General features: G+C 43.8%; 1 pseudogene across 1 annotated transcript in view; it reads left to right on the forward strand.

Annotated features, from left to right (window-relative positions):
* The first annotated feature begins 2140 nt into the window (after nucleotides 1-2140).
* The window catches only part of LOC311247452 (splicing factor 3B subunit 1-like), a 28620-nt pseudogene continuing 12931 nt past the window's right edge, over nucleotides 2141-17829 (forward strand). The window contains exon 1 of the transcript in view: nucleotides 2141-2234. The product of the transcript in view is annotated as a splicing factor 3B subunit 1-like (transcript). The remainder of the gene's footprint in view (nucleotides 2235-17829) is intronic.

Here is a 17829-nt window from a genome sequence, read left to right on the forward strand (position 1 = left end):
CATGGTGATGATCAAGGTGGTGGATGTCTCATGGTGATGATCAAGGTGGTGGATGTCTCATGGTGATGATCAAGGTGATGGATGTCTCATGGTGATGATCAAGGTGGTGGATGTCTTGTGGTGATGGTCAAAGTGGTGGATGTCTCGTGGTGATGACCAATGTGGTGGATGTCTCGTGGTGATGATCAAGGTGGTGGATGTCTTGTGGTGATGGCCAAGGTGGTGGATGTCTCAAGGTGATGATCAAGGTGGTGCATGTCTCGTGGTGATGATCAAGGTGGTGGATGTCTCATGGTGATGATCAAGGTGGTGGATCTCTTGTGGTGATGATCAAGGTGGTGGATGTCTCGTGGTGATGGCCAAGGTGGTGGATGTCTCATGGTGATGATCAAGGTGGTGGATGTCTCATGGTGATGATCAAGGTGGTGGATGTCTCATGGTGATGGCCAAGGTGTTGGATGTCTCGTGGTGATGGCCAAGGTGGTGGATGTCTCATGGTGATGATCAAGGTGGTGGATGTCTCGTGGTGATGATCAAGGTGGTGGATGTCTCGTGGTGATGATCAAGGTGTTGGATGTCTCGTGGTGATGGCCAAGGTGGTGGATGTCTCGTGATGATGACCAAGGTGGTGGATGTCTCGTGGTGATGACCAAGGTGGTGGATGTCTTGTGGTGATGATCAAGGTGGTGGATGTCTCGTGGTGATGATCAAGGTGGTGGATGTCTCATGGTGATGATCAAGGTGGTGGATGTCTCATGGTGATGGCCAAGGTGGTGGATGTCTCGTGGTGATGATCAAGGTGGTGGATGTCTCGTGGTGATGATCAAGGTGGTGGATGTCTCGTGGTGATGATCAAGGTGGTGGATGTCTCATGGTGATGACCAAGGTGGTGGATGTCTCATGGTGATGGCCAAGGTGGTGGATGTCTCGTGGTGATGGCCAAGGTGGTGGATGTCTCATGGTTATGGCCAAGGTGGTGCAATCTTCTCTTCAATGCCCCCATACTTCAAATGGATCTGAGCGGAATATACAATCATTCATCCAAACGGAATATGACATTTAGCTAGGGCTGACCCCGATTAGTAGAATAGACGACTAATCGATTGATCGAAATGAGCCGTAGTCGACTGCCAACCTCTTAGTCAAAAAATAAATAAATGTATCATTCTTTCCAAAAGCAAAGAGGCCTAGAAGCGTGGCTAACGCTAATGGCGCACATACCAGCGAGGCTAACTGCCTAAGAAAACAGGCACAGAGGCACTGAAAGAGGATTTCACCCATCTAATGAACACACTAGACTAGACATATCAAGATGTATCCATCAGTGGACAAATTGCATGCTTTCGCAGAGGACAAGGAGACTTCAGTCGACTCCTTCAGACATTAAGCACCCCCACAGCCCAAATGGAATGATACATTTTTATTAATTTTTTTATATTCAGGGGGGTAGTCGACTACCAGTCAACTATCGGCAAATGTCGGCTAATCAAAGTCGACTATCCAAATCCTTAGTTGGGGACAGCCCTACATTTAGCCTTTATCCTATTTTCATACAAGCACTCGTTTCCCTATGCTTTTTCTTTTGCTGTTGTTGTTCTTAGCTCTATTCTATTTAAATCTTTAAAAAATGTTCTTATGTACCCGAGTTGCTATTGCATGTAGATACATACCATGCCGGTTTTATTCTCCACCGATCAATCATCCATAGCAACACTATATTATCACCGACATCCAGTTGGGGTATCTCCCTTTGAATGGCCCTTCTAAGGTTTCTCTCCTCCACATCACCTGTGGTGCTTTTTTCCTATTGCTAGGTTTTTAGTGAGTTTTTCCTTACCTGCATATTTGGATTTTTGGTGGATTTTGTTTATTGGTGGATTTATTGTGATGTTTCTTCTTGACCTGTTTCTTCTTGACTTGTACAGCCCATGGGGACATTATCCTTGTGATTTCGGGCTTTACAAATACATTTGATTTTGATCAATTTGATTCTGGTCTGCCCAACACCCAGATGCGTTTCCATATCTCAACAGAAAGCAATGCCATTCCATCAGCGATCAAATCATGTGCGATGCCCAGACTTGTTTTATTAGGATATTGCAGATATGCGCTGGTCGATGGTTGATGACACCACTGGTTGATGACACCACTCACCAACCCCCCAACCGAGCACAGCATCAGACTGCTGAGAGGACGCTGGACGTGTCTTCCCACGTCAGACTTACTTCCCAAAGGTCAGTGAATACCACAACCACAACACCAGAGGGAGCTCCACAAATCATGTTAAACCCAGATTCGGCTCAAACAAGGGACTAAACACGTTTTGCAATTATGCCACATCAATGTGGAACGCCCTACCCACAGCTGTAAAGGAGTGTGAATCACTACCCACTTACAAAACCACTCTCAAAGAGCACCTACCGGAGACTACAATTCGAAACTGGCCCCTGTAAATGTACAGTAAATGTCCTAACCCAATAATACACAAGACCCTCTTCTTGGGACCAAGTAAGGTTTTGTCGATATTCCAATGTACAGTTTTGCTTGTACAGTTGTACAGTTTCCCCCACCCCTGTACTGGAATATTCTAGAATACACAAAAACGTTGTAATTTTTCTGCCTATTTATGAATCGTTTTCAAATAAACGCTAGATTATCGATAGTATATGTGTACGTATGCACGCTATATAGGCGATCTGAAAAATCGATTCTCTGATTTCCTCAAAGCCATCGCCCACACACACACATAGGGCGAACGCTGAGAGCTCAGCGAATACAACTCTGATTAGACTTGTAAAATAGATTCCTTACCTCAGATCAGATGTTCTCCAAAAATATCATTCCAATTCCTGATCGTCATTCCAAAAATCTATCGCTTTTATTGATCCATCGCTGGGTACTGGAAACACATATTCCACGCTGTTCTGAGGGACCAGAATGACTGCAATCGGCTCGGGTTACATGCCTGAGAAGTAAAATGTAGATTCCGGATTTTTTTTTTCTCATCCATTTTCATTGAGTCCATTCCAAAAGGGTGCATTACCATCTGGGAGATGATAGGGGGCGCTTTTTCACATCTGAGCTCCTGATGGGGCTGGTTTCCCAACGAGAGACTCGGTTGATGAAATATGAATTCAGATCGCTAATAAAAAAATAACACGCTAATTGTCATGGTGGGCATTCAGGGGGCGGGCTGATAACACGTGTTATGTTGTGGTGGGCACTGAAAGAGTTAACAATTGTGTGTATTGAGCCGTACTGTATTGTACCCATTCTGCAATCTGTTAATACAATTTTCAATCAATCAATCAGTCTGGACCTCCCTGAGCCTGCTGGTCCTGCCGTCACACCTCAGACAATATAATATCATTTACATATCTCTTAGGGGTGTAAAGGTACACATATCCGTACCGAACCAAACTGTTTCAGTGTGCACCGTACCGTACTGAACGGCTGTGTAGTGTACTGAACGAATACAACGGTATTTTAACCACTAACGACCGCCCACCGGGGGCTGCCCCACAGCGCAAGCACATGCAGGCACTCGCGAGGTTCCGTCCGAGAACAGCGTGCGTGGCCGGGCACACCGAGTCCCCGACTTCAGTTCAGAGCGGGTGAAAGTGCAGGGAGAAAGGCACATTGTAACGCTTCCCCCGGTCCTGCTGGACCAGACGGCAACCCTCCCCCCGGTTTGGCTGGTCCAGGATTCGGACCTTCACAACTTCCCTTCATACCCCCTTTCAATAACAATACACCACTGCACAACACAACACTGCCACCTGATGGACTGTTCCAGATGTGGCAGCTCTGGCATCAGCTTACTCACCTGTGTAACATTATTTGCCTCCATTTATGTTCAGTATATTTGTTGTCTTAGTTGTCTGTATTATATCCACTGTGTTAGTCTTGTGTCCCTACTGTCTGTGTTTTGTAAATGTGTTTTAGTCTTGTGTGTCTCAGTTTGTACATTTGCTCTAGTTTTTCCCCTGTGTTCAGTCTTCTGTTAGTTCTGTCTACCACACCTGTGTCCTGTTAGCAATCACCCTCTGTCTCTAATTAGTGTTTGTATTTAGGTGTTGTGGGCCCAGCATACACTTGCTGGGTCATTGTTTCATGTTACCTGTGTACGTGTGTGAGTCGTGTTTCTTGTGTTTTCTGTCTTTTAAGTAAACCTTGTTTATTATCACATCGTCGTCTCCTGCCTGTTCAATTCAAGCTCTCGTGTTTCATCTGCAACTGGGTTCCAATCACCATGCCACCTAAGCGCATTCGTAACACACATTTACATTGGAACAGCTGCAGGGTCATTACAATTTTATAGTTTTCTTTTGTTTTCTTGTTCGCCCAATAACGTTAACCAAATGAAACCAATGGAAAGACACACACATGCGCCGCCGACACACCCACACGCGTCAACAAACACATCAACATTCTCCCCGCCTGACAATTTAGAACTGAAAAAATCAGTGTTGGTTATAAAAACAGAATTACAAGCAATTCTACATGAGGAAAATGCATTTGCCCTCTTTCAGTTGCGTCGAAAATATTATGAATCTGGCGATAAGGCTGGTAAAATGCTTGCTCTCAGACTGAAGCAGCAAGAAAATCGTCAATCAATCTCTAGCATATATGATGAAGATGGCTCTCTGATTTGTGAACAACTTCAAATCAATAAAGCATTCACTAAATTTTATAGCACACTGTATAAATCAGAATGTTGTACGAGTGAAGAGGAAATGAAAAACATTTTCAGAGATATAAATCTCCCAACCCTTTCTGAAGAAGAAAGGGAATCACTAGATACACCTATCACGGAAAATGAAATTAAATCAGCTATCAAATCCCTCTCAACCGGTAAAACACTGGGTGATGATGGTTATACAAGTGAATTTCTTAAGTGTTTCCAAGTCACTCTTACACCACTTCTAATATTGCTGTTTAATGATATAGTGGCCAATCAATCCATGCCGCTAACCATGCGGCAAGCTACTATTTCATTGATTCCAAAACCTGGCAAGGATCACTTGCAAATGTGTAATTTCAGACCTTTGAGTATTTTAAATAATGATTATAAGTTGTTTGCGAAGGTCCTTGCAGGGCGATTGGAAAATGTTATAGCCTCATTGATTCATATTGATCAGGCTGGCTTTGTACAGGGTCGTCTAGCTTCAAATAACATGAGGAGGCTAATGCATGTCATGTCAAGGGCGGGGGCCTCCCATCATGCTGAGAAAGCCTTTGATCGAGTGGAGTGGAAATATCTGTTTTATGTATTACCTAAATACGGATTTGGTCCGGTTCTCATGAACTGGATAAAGGCACTTTACCATGAACCGGTTACGTCAGTCAGAACAAATGGTATAAGGTCTGATCCATTCCATCTCTATCGATCTACCCGCCAAGGATGTCCGGTTTCACCGCACATTTTTATTCTTTCCCTCGAACCACTTGCCTGTGCTATACGTGCTCATAAAGAAATCAGTGGTATTCGTATTGGTAGTTGTGAGTATAAGGCCAGCCTGTTTGCTGATGACATATTATTACCACTAACAAATCCTAGCCATTCCATCTCTCAAGTGCTAAAGCTTATAGATACATTTGGTAAATGTTCGGGCTATAAAGTGAATTATAGTAAAAGTGAAGCTATTCCACTTAACAACCTAACTTTTCAATCACATCTGGGTTCTGCTCCTTTCAATTGGAAGCCAAAAGGAATTAAATACCTGGGAATTAAAATCCGATCTCCCATTGAAAAAATGGTTGAGTTAAATACATCTGACCTTTTAAAGAATATAAAGGAGGACATCAAAAGATGGACAGTCTTGCCTTTATCCCTTTGGGGCAGATCTGATATTATAAAAATGAATTTGTTACCAAGGCTAGCTTTTTTGATGTCCTCTATACCTTTAAAGTTCCCTCCTAGTTGGTTCAAAGAAATAAACAAATAATTTTCTGGCTTCCTATGGAACAACAGAAAACCTAGAATCAGCCATAAAAAACTTATAAAACCAAGAAATAGTGGAGGAATAGGACTACCAGATATCCACCAATATTACATAGCATATACCTCAAGATACCCCTTGCAGTGGGCTTACAATAGTGTGAGACAGATTGGCAGCTGGGAATGGCTTGAAGAACAAATTATAGAAGAACATAACAAAGATCTATCTCTTTCAATGTTGTGGTATAACCCAAAAATCACTCCCAGACTGGACAATCCGCTTTTAGAATTTTCATGTGAAATAGTGAAAATCTTACATAAACGCCTGACCTTTAGTGGATATTCCTTACCATCATGTCCATTATGGAAAAACCCTTTGCTCTCTGCAGGAGGTAAAACCTTAAAAATAATGTATGGCAACAACATAATATAACACAGGTGGGCCAAGTGATCTAAAGGGGAAATATGATACCTTTTAATGAACTTAAAACACAGTTTGGGCTGAAAGACACAGAATTTGTATCTTATTTACAAATACAATCAGTTATTAAATCATTGTTGTCTAAAGGCATAGCTATAGGAACAAACGGAGTCATGGAAGAGACATTAAGGGGAATTACAGGCAGGAAAGGCATTGTTTCTGCAATGTATAAACTATCATGTTCAACCACCCCTGATACCAATACCCAAACTAAAGTCCAATGGGAGCGAGACATGGGTATATCCATATCTGAAACACAATGGGAAGCAGCACTTAGGAATAGTACAAAAATATCAAAATGTGTTAGATATAAAATTATACAATTAAAGATACTACACAGGGCCTATATAACACCCTGTACATTGAATAAAATGAATCACACCCTACCCAAATTGTGCTGGCATGGGTGTGGAGTAGAGGGTATGCTCATGCACTTGCTGTGGCACTGCCCGCTTGTTAGGACATTTTGGTTGGACATTGCTGAGGACCTGTCAGTTACTCTCCAAATTGACATTAATCCTTGCTCTATAATGTGTATATTGGGTGTAAAAATGGACACTGCTCAAGCAAAGATTGTAAATAATACTGTAGCACTGGCTTTTCTAGCATGCAAACGGATTATTTTAATGAACTGGAAAGAACGCAAACCGAACTGCTTCAGTATGGAGAACTGGCGCAAGGACTTCATGGACTTGCTATCGATGGAACAGGCTGCTCTGTCTCTTCAAGAGAGTGATAGGCCCAATGGCCTTCAAGGTCCCCTGAACTTTATTAGATCACTATCTGGAATAAGTTTGTCTACTGAACCTTTGTAACGCTCTGCAACCCCCCCCCCCCCCCTCGCCCCTTGTTGTTATTGTTATTATTATCATTTCTTGTCTTGTTTTGTCGTGTATGTATTGTCTTGTTTGAGAAAAAATAAAAAACTTTAAATATCAAAAAAAAAAAACATTCTCCCCCGCCGGACTCACAGGCACAATCAAATTTAAAAAATAAACATACTTTTCCCGACAGATCATCTGAGCTCCACTGTGTTTAAATCCAAATAATCCTCTGCTATTGTTGTAACATGTCACCTGTTCTCTAGTATTCAGTCTCGTCGTGAAGTTAAATTCTCTCTAGAAGTGAAACTGAAACTTAGCAAGGATAGGTTGTTAAAGGGGCAGTAGGCAAGTGGATGCCTGAACACAGAATGACACCAGTATCACTGACTACCACGGCAAGCCTATATAAAATTATTCTATTTAATAATAATAATTATAATAATTATCATAAATATAATATATATATAAATAAAAAAAAAATTTATTTACAAAGAATTCACAAAAGAATTATATTAATAATAATGATTATAAATAATTTTTTTCTGTTGCACCGAACTCGTACCGAACCGTGACCCCAATACCGAAGTACGTACCGAACCATGGCTTCTGTGTAGCGTTACACCCCTAGTGTCCATATATCTTACCTACTCTTACTAGTTACACTGCAGGCCAGTATGACTTACTACCATAGTGTCTTTATACCTGTATCACTGTACATATTAATTCTACCGCTCTGTACATACATCTGATTAGCACTATTACTCAGTAGTACTAATGTATATATTTTATACCCAGTTTAATCACCTGTGTACATTGTATATTACTATTGCACTTTACTGTTACATTTGTACTCTGGTTAAATGCCACGATTATTTTCATTGTACTGTACTTGTGCTGTATGATGACAATACATTTGAATCTAAACAAATTTTGATCAGTCACAAATTGTGTGCACACCAGGGGTGGGGCTAGGGGGTGGCTACTTGGGCTCAAGCCCTGAATGTTTTCTGAAAAGCCCAGAATCTATTTAAAAAAAATAAAAAAATTAAAAATTATATATATTTATATATATATTTATTTTTTTGGACAATTAATCATTGTTACATGAAAATATGTTTGCACCAGATTTAGCAGAAGCTCATTTCCATCTGTAGTCTATCCAGCTGCTAACTGTATTTGAGTGAGTTAAGTCTTGGTGTTATGGTAGACTCAGACCTAAGCTTTAAATCACAATCAACAAGTTGACAAAAACATAATTCTTCCACCTTAGAAACATAGCTAAAGTACGGCCATTTATAAATCAAAAGGAAGCTGAAAACCAGATACATGCCTTTATCTCAAGCCAACTAGACTACTGTAATGTACCGGCCTCCCAAAAAAATACGATGATAACTATTTTATTGCAATGCACTATTGCATTATTTTATTCTATTTTACTAACTATTTTATTGCACTGCACTATTTTACTTTGTATCAGTGATAATCAAACCGTAAACAAAGACGCATATTAACACTTTCAGTGCCAGATGGCGCTGTTTACTGTTACTGTTGAAAGGCCAGCGCCTTTTAACATGGGGATATGTGGCTGTGTTTGCAGGTCTAAAGCTATATTATATATTATAACTATGGGTCTAATAATATAGTCGATTGTCATTGAGTTTCTTCCGGTCAAGATGCAAAAAACAGATCATTTTTCCATCCATACATTTCCATTTTATACCGTTGTGAATATGAGTGTAGTTTCAGGGTGGTCTGGTGTCATTTCCAAAATGACAGACACCAAGCCACATCGTTTCAAATGGAGTGCAATAGCGGCCACAAGGTGTTAGGCGGCGGTATTGGACTTTTGAGATCTCAGACCCATCCCCAGTGATAACACAGGCTGCCGGCATGTGTTTATGAATGGAAATATCGAATAAAAGAAACAACGATGAAAACCCGACTATACTCTGGTTTTCGGGGGTCCTGGCGCTCAACGTTCGGCGAGTTAACCCTAGATCTTAGATCCTAATATGAAAAACAATGTGATTTAATGTTCTATTATTATTATTATAAATTATTATAAATTATTATAGTTTGCTTCATTAATTAAAGGGTGTGAATTTAAGTGTTCTCTAGTGCCTTTTGTCAGCTTTAAGGTGGTGCTATAAGTTAAAGGTTGTGGTGAAGGCGGTCAGGTGGCGTAGCGGAGATTGCGTTCGTCACCAACACCGGAGATGCTGGGTTCGTGTGTTCGACGTTGTCACCAGCTTGGCTGGCCGTTCACACTAATACAATTGGCAGTATTAGAGGGTGGGAGAAGCTGGCGGGTGGGTCCTGGGCGTTGTGGACAGCGACCCCTACAGTTCGGTCGGGGCGCCTGCTCAGTGAGGGTAGGATCTGGAGAGAGGTAGTGCGACCTTCCACACGTTACTCTCTCCCGGTGAGAATCTGCGCGGCCAGGCTGGCTGCCGGCTGGCTGCACATGCGTCGGAGGAAAGCATGTGACAGTCTCCGGCCTCTCGGACCAACAGTAGGGGAAAGTGCGCAACAACCAGGAAGTGTGGGATGGGAGAAAAATCGGAAAAAGAAGGAGGGGGAAAAAGATAATAAAAAAAAATTAAAGTTGTGGTGTCGAAGTAAAAAAAACCTATCTGGGCTAAGCCCCGGATCTCCTACAATCCTAAATCCGCCCCTGGTGCACACGGTCCTGTGGCTGCAAGCTCTCATAAGGAGCTGGCGGGGTTACGTATGCAAATTCAGGTGTACGAGAACGTGCATTCAATTAAAAAATCAGTGGCGTTCCTCATTCTGCGGCGCGCCGCTGAGAACACTGCAGCTGTTTAAGAAAACATCACGTGTTCAGGATTCCAGAGGGGAGCTAGTCAAGATGAAAATAGAATAGAATAGAATAGCATATAAATACTTTATTTATCCCCAGGGAAATTCAGCACTACAGATCGCTCACAGTAAACAGTAAACATTTAGGTAGTCAGAAACAAAAGTCACGAATAAGAATAAAAATACGATTTCTTTCTTTTTTTTTCTTTACCTTAAACAGGTAAAATCACAGTGAGACCGAGGTCTCATTTACAAGTGCGACCTGTTCAGACAGCAGCTCATGCAACAGTTACACATGTAAACAGCAACAGTACACCCACCAGTCAACACACAATAAATTACAACAACAACACAAAACATAAAGTGCCAAAGAGGGGGCGGAGAAAAAAATTCAGCCTTATAAACAAGAGCAGAGCATAGAAGCTCCTCTCCAAGACACCCAACATCAATTTAAAGCTCACTAGGGGGACTAACCTGGCCCGCTTCACACTGCTGTAGCGTGTTCCAGGTGGAGGGGGCAGACAGACTCTGCTGTAGCGTGTTCCAGGTGGAGGGGGCAGCTTCAGACTCTGCTGTAGCGTGTTCCAGGTGGAGGGGGCAGACAGACTCTGCGTGTAGCGTGTTCCAGGTGGAGGGGGCAGACAGACTCTGCTGTAGCGTGTTCCAGGTGGAGGGGGCAGACAGACTCTGCTGTAGCATGTTCCAGGTGGAGGGGGCAGCTTCAGACTCTGCTGTAGCGTGTTCCAGGTGGAGGGGGCAGACAGACTCTGCGTGTAGCGTGTTCCAGGTGGAGGGGGCAGACAGACTCTGCTGTAGCGTGTTCCAGGTGGAGGGGGCAGCTTCACACTCTGCTTTAGCGTGTTCCAGGTGGAGGGGGCAGACAGACTCTGCTGTAGCGTGTTCCAGGTGGAGGGGGCAGACAGACTCTGCTGTAGCGTGTTCCAGGTGGAGGGGGCAGACAGACTCTACTGTAGCGTGTTCCAGGTGGAGGGGGCAGACAGACTCTGCTGTAGTGTGTTCCAGGTGGAGGGGGCAGACAGACTCTGCTGTAGCGTGTTCCAGGTGGAGGGGGCAGACAGACTCTACTGTAGCGTGTTCCAGGTGGAGGGGGCAGACAGACTCTGCTGTAGCGTGTTCCAGGTGGAGGGGGCAGAGGAGGAGAACGCCTTCTTACCACGCTCAGTACGGACTGAGGGGATGGAATAAGTGATGATATTCTGAATGCGTGAGCTATAACGGGTCTGTTTGCGAAGTAGATAGACAGATAAATAAGTGGGAGGCAGACCTAGGATGTATTTGTAAATGAAAGTATGTCAGTGCTTTCCATGGTGCGCATGGAGATAGACGACCAATTAACTAAGGAATACAGCAAACAGTGATGTGTAAGGGGTTTACAGCCAGTAATGAATCTCAGCGCGCCATGATAAACAGCATCCAGCAGATGGAGACAATTAGCAGACGCATTCATTATATACATATACAGAATATCACCATATCACCAGAAGCGGCAAGAAGGTGGCAGCGACCAATCGTCTCCTTGCATTAAAGGAGAAACCAGATTTGTTTCTAAAAAAAGAAGCTCAATTTCAACTTTAATTTCCCTGCTAGCAAATCAACACATAGTCTAAAAGATAGGCCATCGTCAATTAAAATACCTAAATATTTAGTAACAACAACTTTATGTATATACATTCTAAAATATAAAATATACAGCCAAAAATATACAGAGTTATACATTAAGTGTACAGTACTAAGTGTAAAAAAATGTCATACCCCCCCCCCCACACTCAAATAACCGCCTCGGCCAGTCATTCGTACCAGCGGCCCTGAGGTTCCACAACAGTGGGCAGGGACCGCTGCCAGACATCCAACTACTAGGAACTAGTATCACTGGGTGTGTCTGACTCCCACCTAAACAGACAACCTATAATGTATGAAGTATATCACATAAAACCAGACCTCTCTCCACACTATGTTGTGTAACCGGCAGTTACACAACCACGGCTCTGAATACGGCCGCTTATTTTAAGTACTCGTGGTATTTGAAGCAGGGTTTCTTCCATGTCTGGTATGAAATGAATAGACTCTGTTCTCCTTACCTGCTCTTAATAAACCCCTGAATGATCAGAGAGAAGGTGTGTGTGTGTGTGATTTAGTGAAACTAATAATTTACATCCTTTATTACACAGACGTGTGTGGCGTTATGAGTGCATGTTTAGTGTAGCATGTTGAGTGTAGCATGTTTAGTGTAGCATGTTGAGTGTAGCATGTTGAGTGTAGCATGTTGAGTGTAGCATGTTGAGTGTAGCATGTTGAGTGTAGCATGTTGAGTGTAGCATGTTGAGCATGTTGAGTGTAACATGTTGAGTGTAGCATGTTGAGTGTATCATGTTGAGTGGAGCATGTTGAGTGGAGCATGTTGAGTGTAGCATGTTGAGTTTAGCATGTTGAGTGTAGCATGTTGAGTGGAGCATGTTGAGTGGAGCATGTTGTGTGTAGCATGTTGAGTGGAGCATGTTGAGTGGAGCATGTTGAGTGTAGCATGTTGAGTGTAGCATGTTGAGTGTAGCATTGTTACGACCCTGGCTCAAAGGGACGCAACCTATGTGCAAACCGACACCAAAACCTGTGTTTAACCCAAAAGACTACTCTAACAATGAATTACTGGTACAAGCTAAAGAACAAAGAATGGGAGAACGTGACAAGTCTCGGTTTTCACACACTCCTCTAGCCACAGTCAGAGTGCATGTGTGTCTCAGGGACTGGTTTTAACTTGCCAGCAGGTAACCAATCAGCAGCAATTAGCTAATTAGCAGCCCTCACCTGCATGCCCAGTGACACAGGAGTGATCAAGCTCATGGTACATAACACCTCCCCCACCAAAATGGTTGCCCAAGAGGCAACCACTACACATCAAACCCATAAACAAAAAATATTGTGACCCATTAGTTGTCAGGGCCACCACCACAACAGCGATAACGGGCCGGCCCCTGTCGAACACGACCACCAACCGTGTCGCATGCTCCCCACTGTGGAACATTCGCCAATGCTGTGTAAAACAAAAAACAACCCTGTCCCGACTCTCGGGCAAGCTAGACCTCACAAAAGGTTCCGCCTTTTAGACTTAGGACCCCATCGACAAACCAAGACCTTATCATATATGAGCTCCATTTCAACAGGCCCCTCCACCGATACCGACCTATCAGAAATAGACTGCAAACCAAAATCAATTTGAGAGCTAAGCTCACTGCGCTCAACAGGACAGAACACAGAAAAACAAAAACCATAGATCTCTGATACCACCACAGCGCCCATATCCATCCCACCTGGCACTGGTAGTTCAGGATACTGCAAACAGTGAACATCCAGAGTAGGATGCACCGCCTCAGGTACAGCCCCACCGTCCCTGGAACATGACAATACATCAGTCACAAAAGCGTCTAGAACACCATCTAAAATGGCGTCACACTAAATAACATTGTCCTGACATTAGACCAGGTCACGAAGGCGGCTCCTGCTCCACAGGACACAGGTAACCAGGTTGACTAGCACACCTAGTGCATGGCAGAGAGTCAGTGTGGACACGTGAATCAATGTCAGAATCATCAACTGACATACTGGGACCATCCCTGCCCACAAGTGAAACATCAGGGACAATAGAGCTACTGTGGGAAGGCTGGCAGCCTAAGTCAGGCCTTGTAGCCTCTTCAACTAGAACAGTGTCACATGAATCAACAGCATCTCTCATAGCATCATTCCCACACTCATCCTCCAATTCGTTCGTGGCCTCAGCCACCGTACAGGCTGGGAAGACCTTGAGACACTGCGCTGCCAGATCATCTCCTGCCACATGCCTATCCGGCACGCATGTCAACTCTGGTTTCACCACCGGGCCTGACACAAAGGCACAATCAAGAGAATCATTATGCAGAGGTACATCCACAGTGTGCTTTCCAAAATTCTCAACAGGTACACTTTTCAATTCAACAAAGAATGTGTCACTAAGTGTAATGTCACAAGTCGAAGTATCAACAACATCACTTTTGTCCTTTGATATTGCCCGTGTCACAGCACACACAGGGAACACTCCTGGATGTTTTTGTGCCAGCTCATTAGGGACCTCAGAAACCACAGGAATGGGAGTTACAACTGGAGTAGCCAACACTTTGTCACCAGCCAAATCATTCCCTAGAATGAAGGACACCCCTCTTATCGGAATGTGAGAACATACCCCCACAACAACATTGCCTGATACTAAGGGAGAATTGAGTGTGACCTCATGCAAAGGTGCATCCACAAATCCACCTCCAAAGCCACGAACAACGACACCGGAATGCAAAGAAGACTTTTATGAAAACGGCAAAATCCCCTCCAGAATGAGGGACTGAAAAGCTCCGGTATCTCTCTAAATTGTTATAGCCTGTTTGGTCTCTAGTGCATTAGTCAGGGAAACAAATCCATCCATCATAAATCTTGAGGAACCCTCGAGCTCTTTGTCCACACGTTTAATACTTTCCCCATCACCCTCTAACGTTGGCATAGGTGTTCTGCATATGGTTTCTACCAGAGCCACCGTTCTGAAATTTTTCTGTTCAAGCACAGGGCACCCAGCAACGATATGACCAGGCTCTTTACAGTAGAAACATATAATCCCTTCTAAGAATGCACTAGCAGAACCACCCCGCCTAGGAGGTGAAGTTAACTGACCAGCAGACACAGGTTTTGGGAAACGGCCCCCTGAAAAGGATGCCTATCCCTGGACTCAAGACGGTAGTCCTCCACAAAAACGGACTTGTGTGTCAACACAAACTCATCAACGAAGACAGCAGCGTCGCCTATCTTCAATACCCTACGCTCGTTTAGATGAGTGGAAACGGTATCAGGAACACATCTTTTAAATTCCTCTAGGAGAATCAACTGTCTAAGCTGCTCTCTTGACTCTGCTTTCTGAGAGGTGCACCACCTGTCAAACAGGTTCTCCTTCTCTCTTCCAAATTCAACATACGACTGTCCCTCCGACCTGCGATAACATCTAAAACGCTGACGATAGGCCTCGGGGACTAACTCATAAGCCCTCAATATGGAAGCTTTAACAAGCTCATAGTCAGCACTTTGTTCAAGGGACAGAGCAGTATAGGCTTCCTGGGCCCTACCAACAAGAACACACTACAGCAGCAGCAGCGTCCAGGCCGTATCCGGCCACTTCAACGTGGTTGCCACCCGTTCAAAAAGGGGACAATACCTTTCCACATCCTTCTCAAAAAAGGAGGCACCATCCTAATATTCTTGCCTACATCAAAACCGGACCGCGACTCTGAATGCAGAGCACCCGCCTGCAAGGCAGCGTGCTTATAATGAAGCTCCTTCCGCGCACGTTCGTGCTCTAAGTCCTTCAAGTAACGCTCTTGTTGTAGCTGTCTCTCCTTAAGCTCACGCTCCTTATGCTCATGCTCACGCTCATGCTCACGCTCCTCTCTCCTCTCCTGACGCTCTTGCTGTAGCTGTCTTCCCTTAAACTCCAACTCTCTAAGCCTCCACTCACCCTCCGCCTTCGCAGATAGCAGCGGAGACACGTCAGACAAAGGAGGCTCCTCCACCCTCGCCGCAAGCACCTGCTCCCTAACGAGCAAAGCCCTCAAAGCACCCAAGGCAGTCGGTTTCAAACGCTTCCCACTGGCAGTAAGCTCCACCTTGTAGTGCACAGCAAGCTCCAGAAGCTGTTCCTTGGAAAACCTTTCCAACAACTCATCAGAAGGGTGATCAACAAAATCCTTTATGGAAGCCATCCCTACTGCACCAGCGCCACACCTGCTCACTCTAGAGTCACCAAAAACACCCTAGCATACACACAATTTACCTGAGAACCACTGAAGAACCACGAAGAACCACTGAAGAACCACTAAAGAGCCACTAAAGAACCACTGAAGAACCACCAAAGAACCACCGAAGAACCACTGAAGGAACACTAAAGAACCACTGAAGACCACTGAAGCACCCCTTGTTAGCATTAGCATGCTAATGCCAATACTAATAACTACAAGGAGACGCGGTGGAAATGTGTGCTCTACTGAGCGCACCTTTCTAGTTTGAAAAAAAAAAAAAACACCCTGAAATAAATAGATGTGTCATACGCGCAGGAGGTCAGGTGCTAACAGGTAGGCTATCCAAACACTCAAAACAAACAAAAATAAATACAACAAACAAATTCAAACAGGTGCCCCTTATAACCTGATATGACTACTTACAGATTCTACATCTAAACTGCAGTTAACACGGCCCACCACATGTCTACCCTAAACAAAACTACATCAGGCCCTACCACACTACCTGTGTTTTCTGGCCCCCTATCCTACCTACCCTTAAGCTAATGCCCTGTAGACCTAACCCTCTTCAACCACACCTGCTACCAGCCAAAGATCATATTGACCATCCACCCGTCAAGTATATGGTATGGTACAAGACAAGTAGATGGTGCTAATCACTTCTCTGACTGCCCCAGGAGTATGTGGTGCACAGGAAGCTAACAAACAACCAGAAAATAATGTCCCTACCTACATGTGGTGTCCACTAAACTATATATTTTAATAGCAATAAGTAGTCACATCAAATTACAAACAAATAAGGGCATACTCACCTGTTTGATGATCGGCTCAAGCCCCCACGTTACACAACATGTAACGAACACCACCCACACTATAGCACCACGACACACCATGCAAAAAAAAGAAAAACACCAAACAAATTCTAGGGGTAATTGTTTCCAAATTCACTCCCGGATGAGCGCCCAACTGTTACGACCCTGGCTCAAAGGGACGCAACCTATGTGCAAACCGACACCAAAACCTGTGTTTAACCCAAAAGACTACTCTAACAATGAATTACTGGTACAAGCTAAAGAACAAACAATGGGAGAACGTGACAAGTCTCGGTTTTCACACACTCTTCTAGCCACAGTCAGAGTGCATGTGTGTCTCAGGGACTGGTTTTAACCTGCCAGCAGGTAACCAATCAGCAGCAATTAGCTAATTAGCAGCCCTCACCTGCATGCCCAGTGACACAGGAGTGATCAAGCTCATGGTACATAACAAGCATGTTGAGTGTAGCATGTTGAGTGTAGCATGTTGAGTGTAGCATGTTGAGTGTAGCATGTTGAGTGTAGCATGTACGCGGAGCAGTGATGCGGTGAGTTGCATCGTTCGCTCGCTATGCGACGTGTTTGATCTATCTGTGTAGATTGTGTTAGGTTAGGTTAGGTTAGGTTTACTTTATTTGTTCAAGGGGGACAGTGTACATTAATAAAACATTTTACAAATGTAAATGCACCCAATTTTAGCCAAAAGGCTAATTTCCATTGGTAGTCCCCCTGCGAGAAGGTACAGGCTAAAATCCTGTGTAAAAAAAGGGTTAGCAATAAAAACAGAATAAAATCAAGATAAATACATTAGAATAAAAACACAACAAAAGCACATAGACATAGTAGGGATACAGGTCACAATACAGTCATGGACACAAGGACAGAGCACATCATGACATATTAAGAGACCCAGACATAGACAGACGCACCATATCCATATCCACACACACATACACACATAGACACCTTAGTGTTGACAGTTCTGGTTTTCAATGAGCCATTCCCTAACCCTGCACTTGAATAAATGGTATGATGTGGACACTCTAATTGTTTGAGGAATTGAGTTCCATTGGTGGGATGCTCTGTATGAGAAGACGGCCTGGCCAAATACACTTTTTTTTAAAGGGAT

The sequence above is a fragment of the Notolepis coatsorum genome, assembly GCF_963971535.1.
Source record: "Notolepis coatsorum genome assembly, contig: SCAFFOLD_132, whole genome shotgun sequence".
Classification (NCBI taxonomy): Eukaryota; Metazoa; Chordata; class Actinopteri; order Aulopiformes; family Paralepididae; genus Notolepis; species Notolepis coatsorum.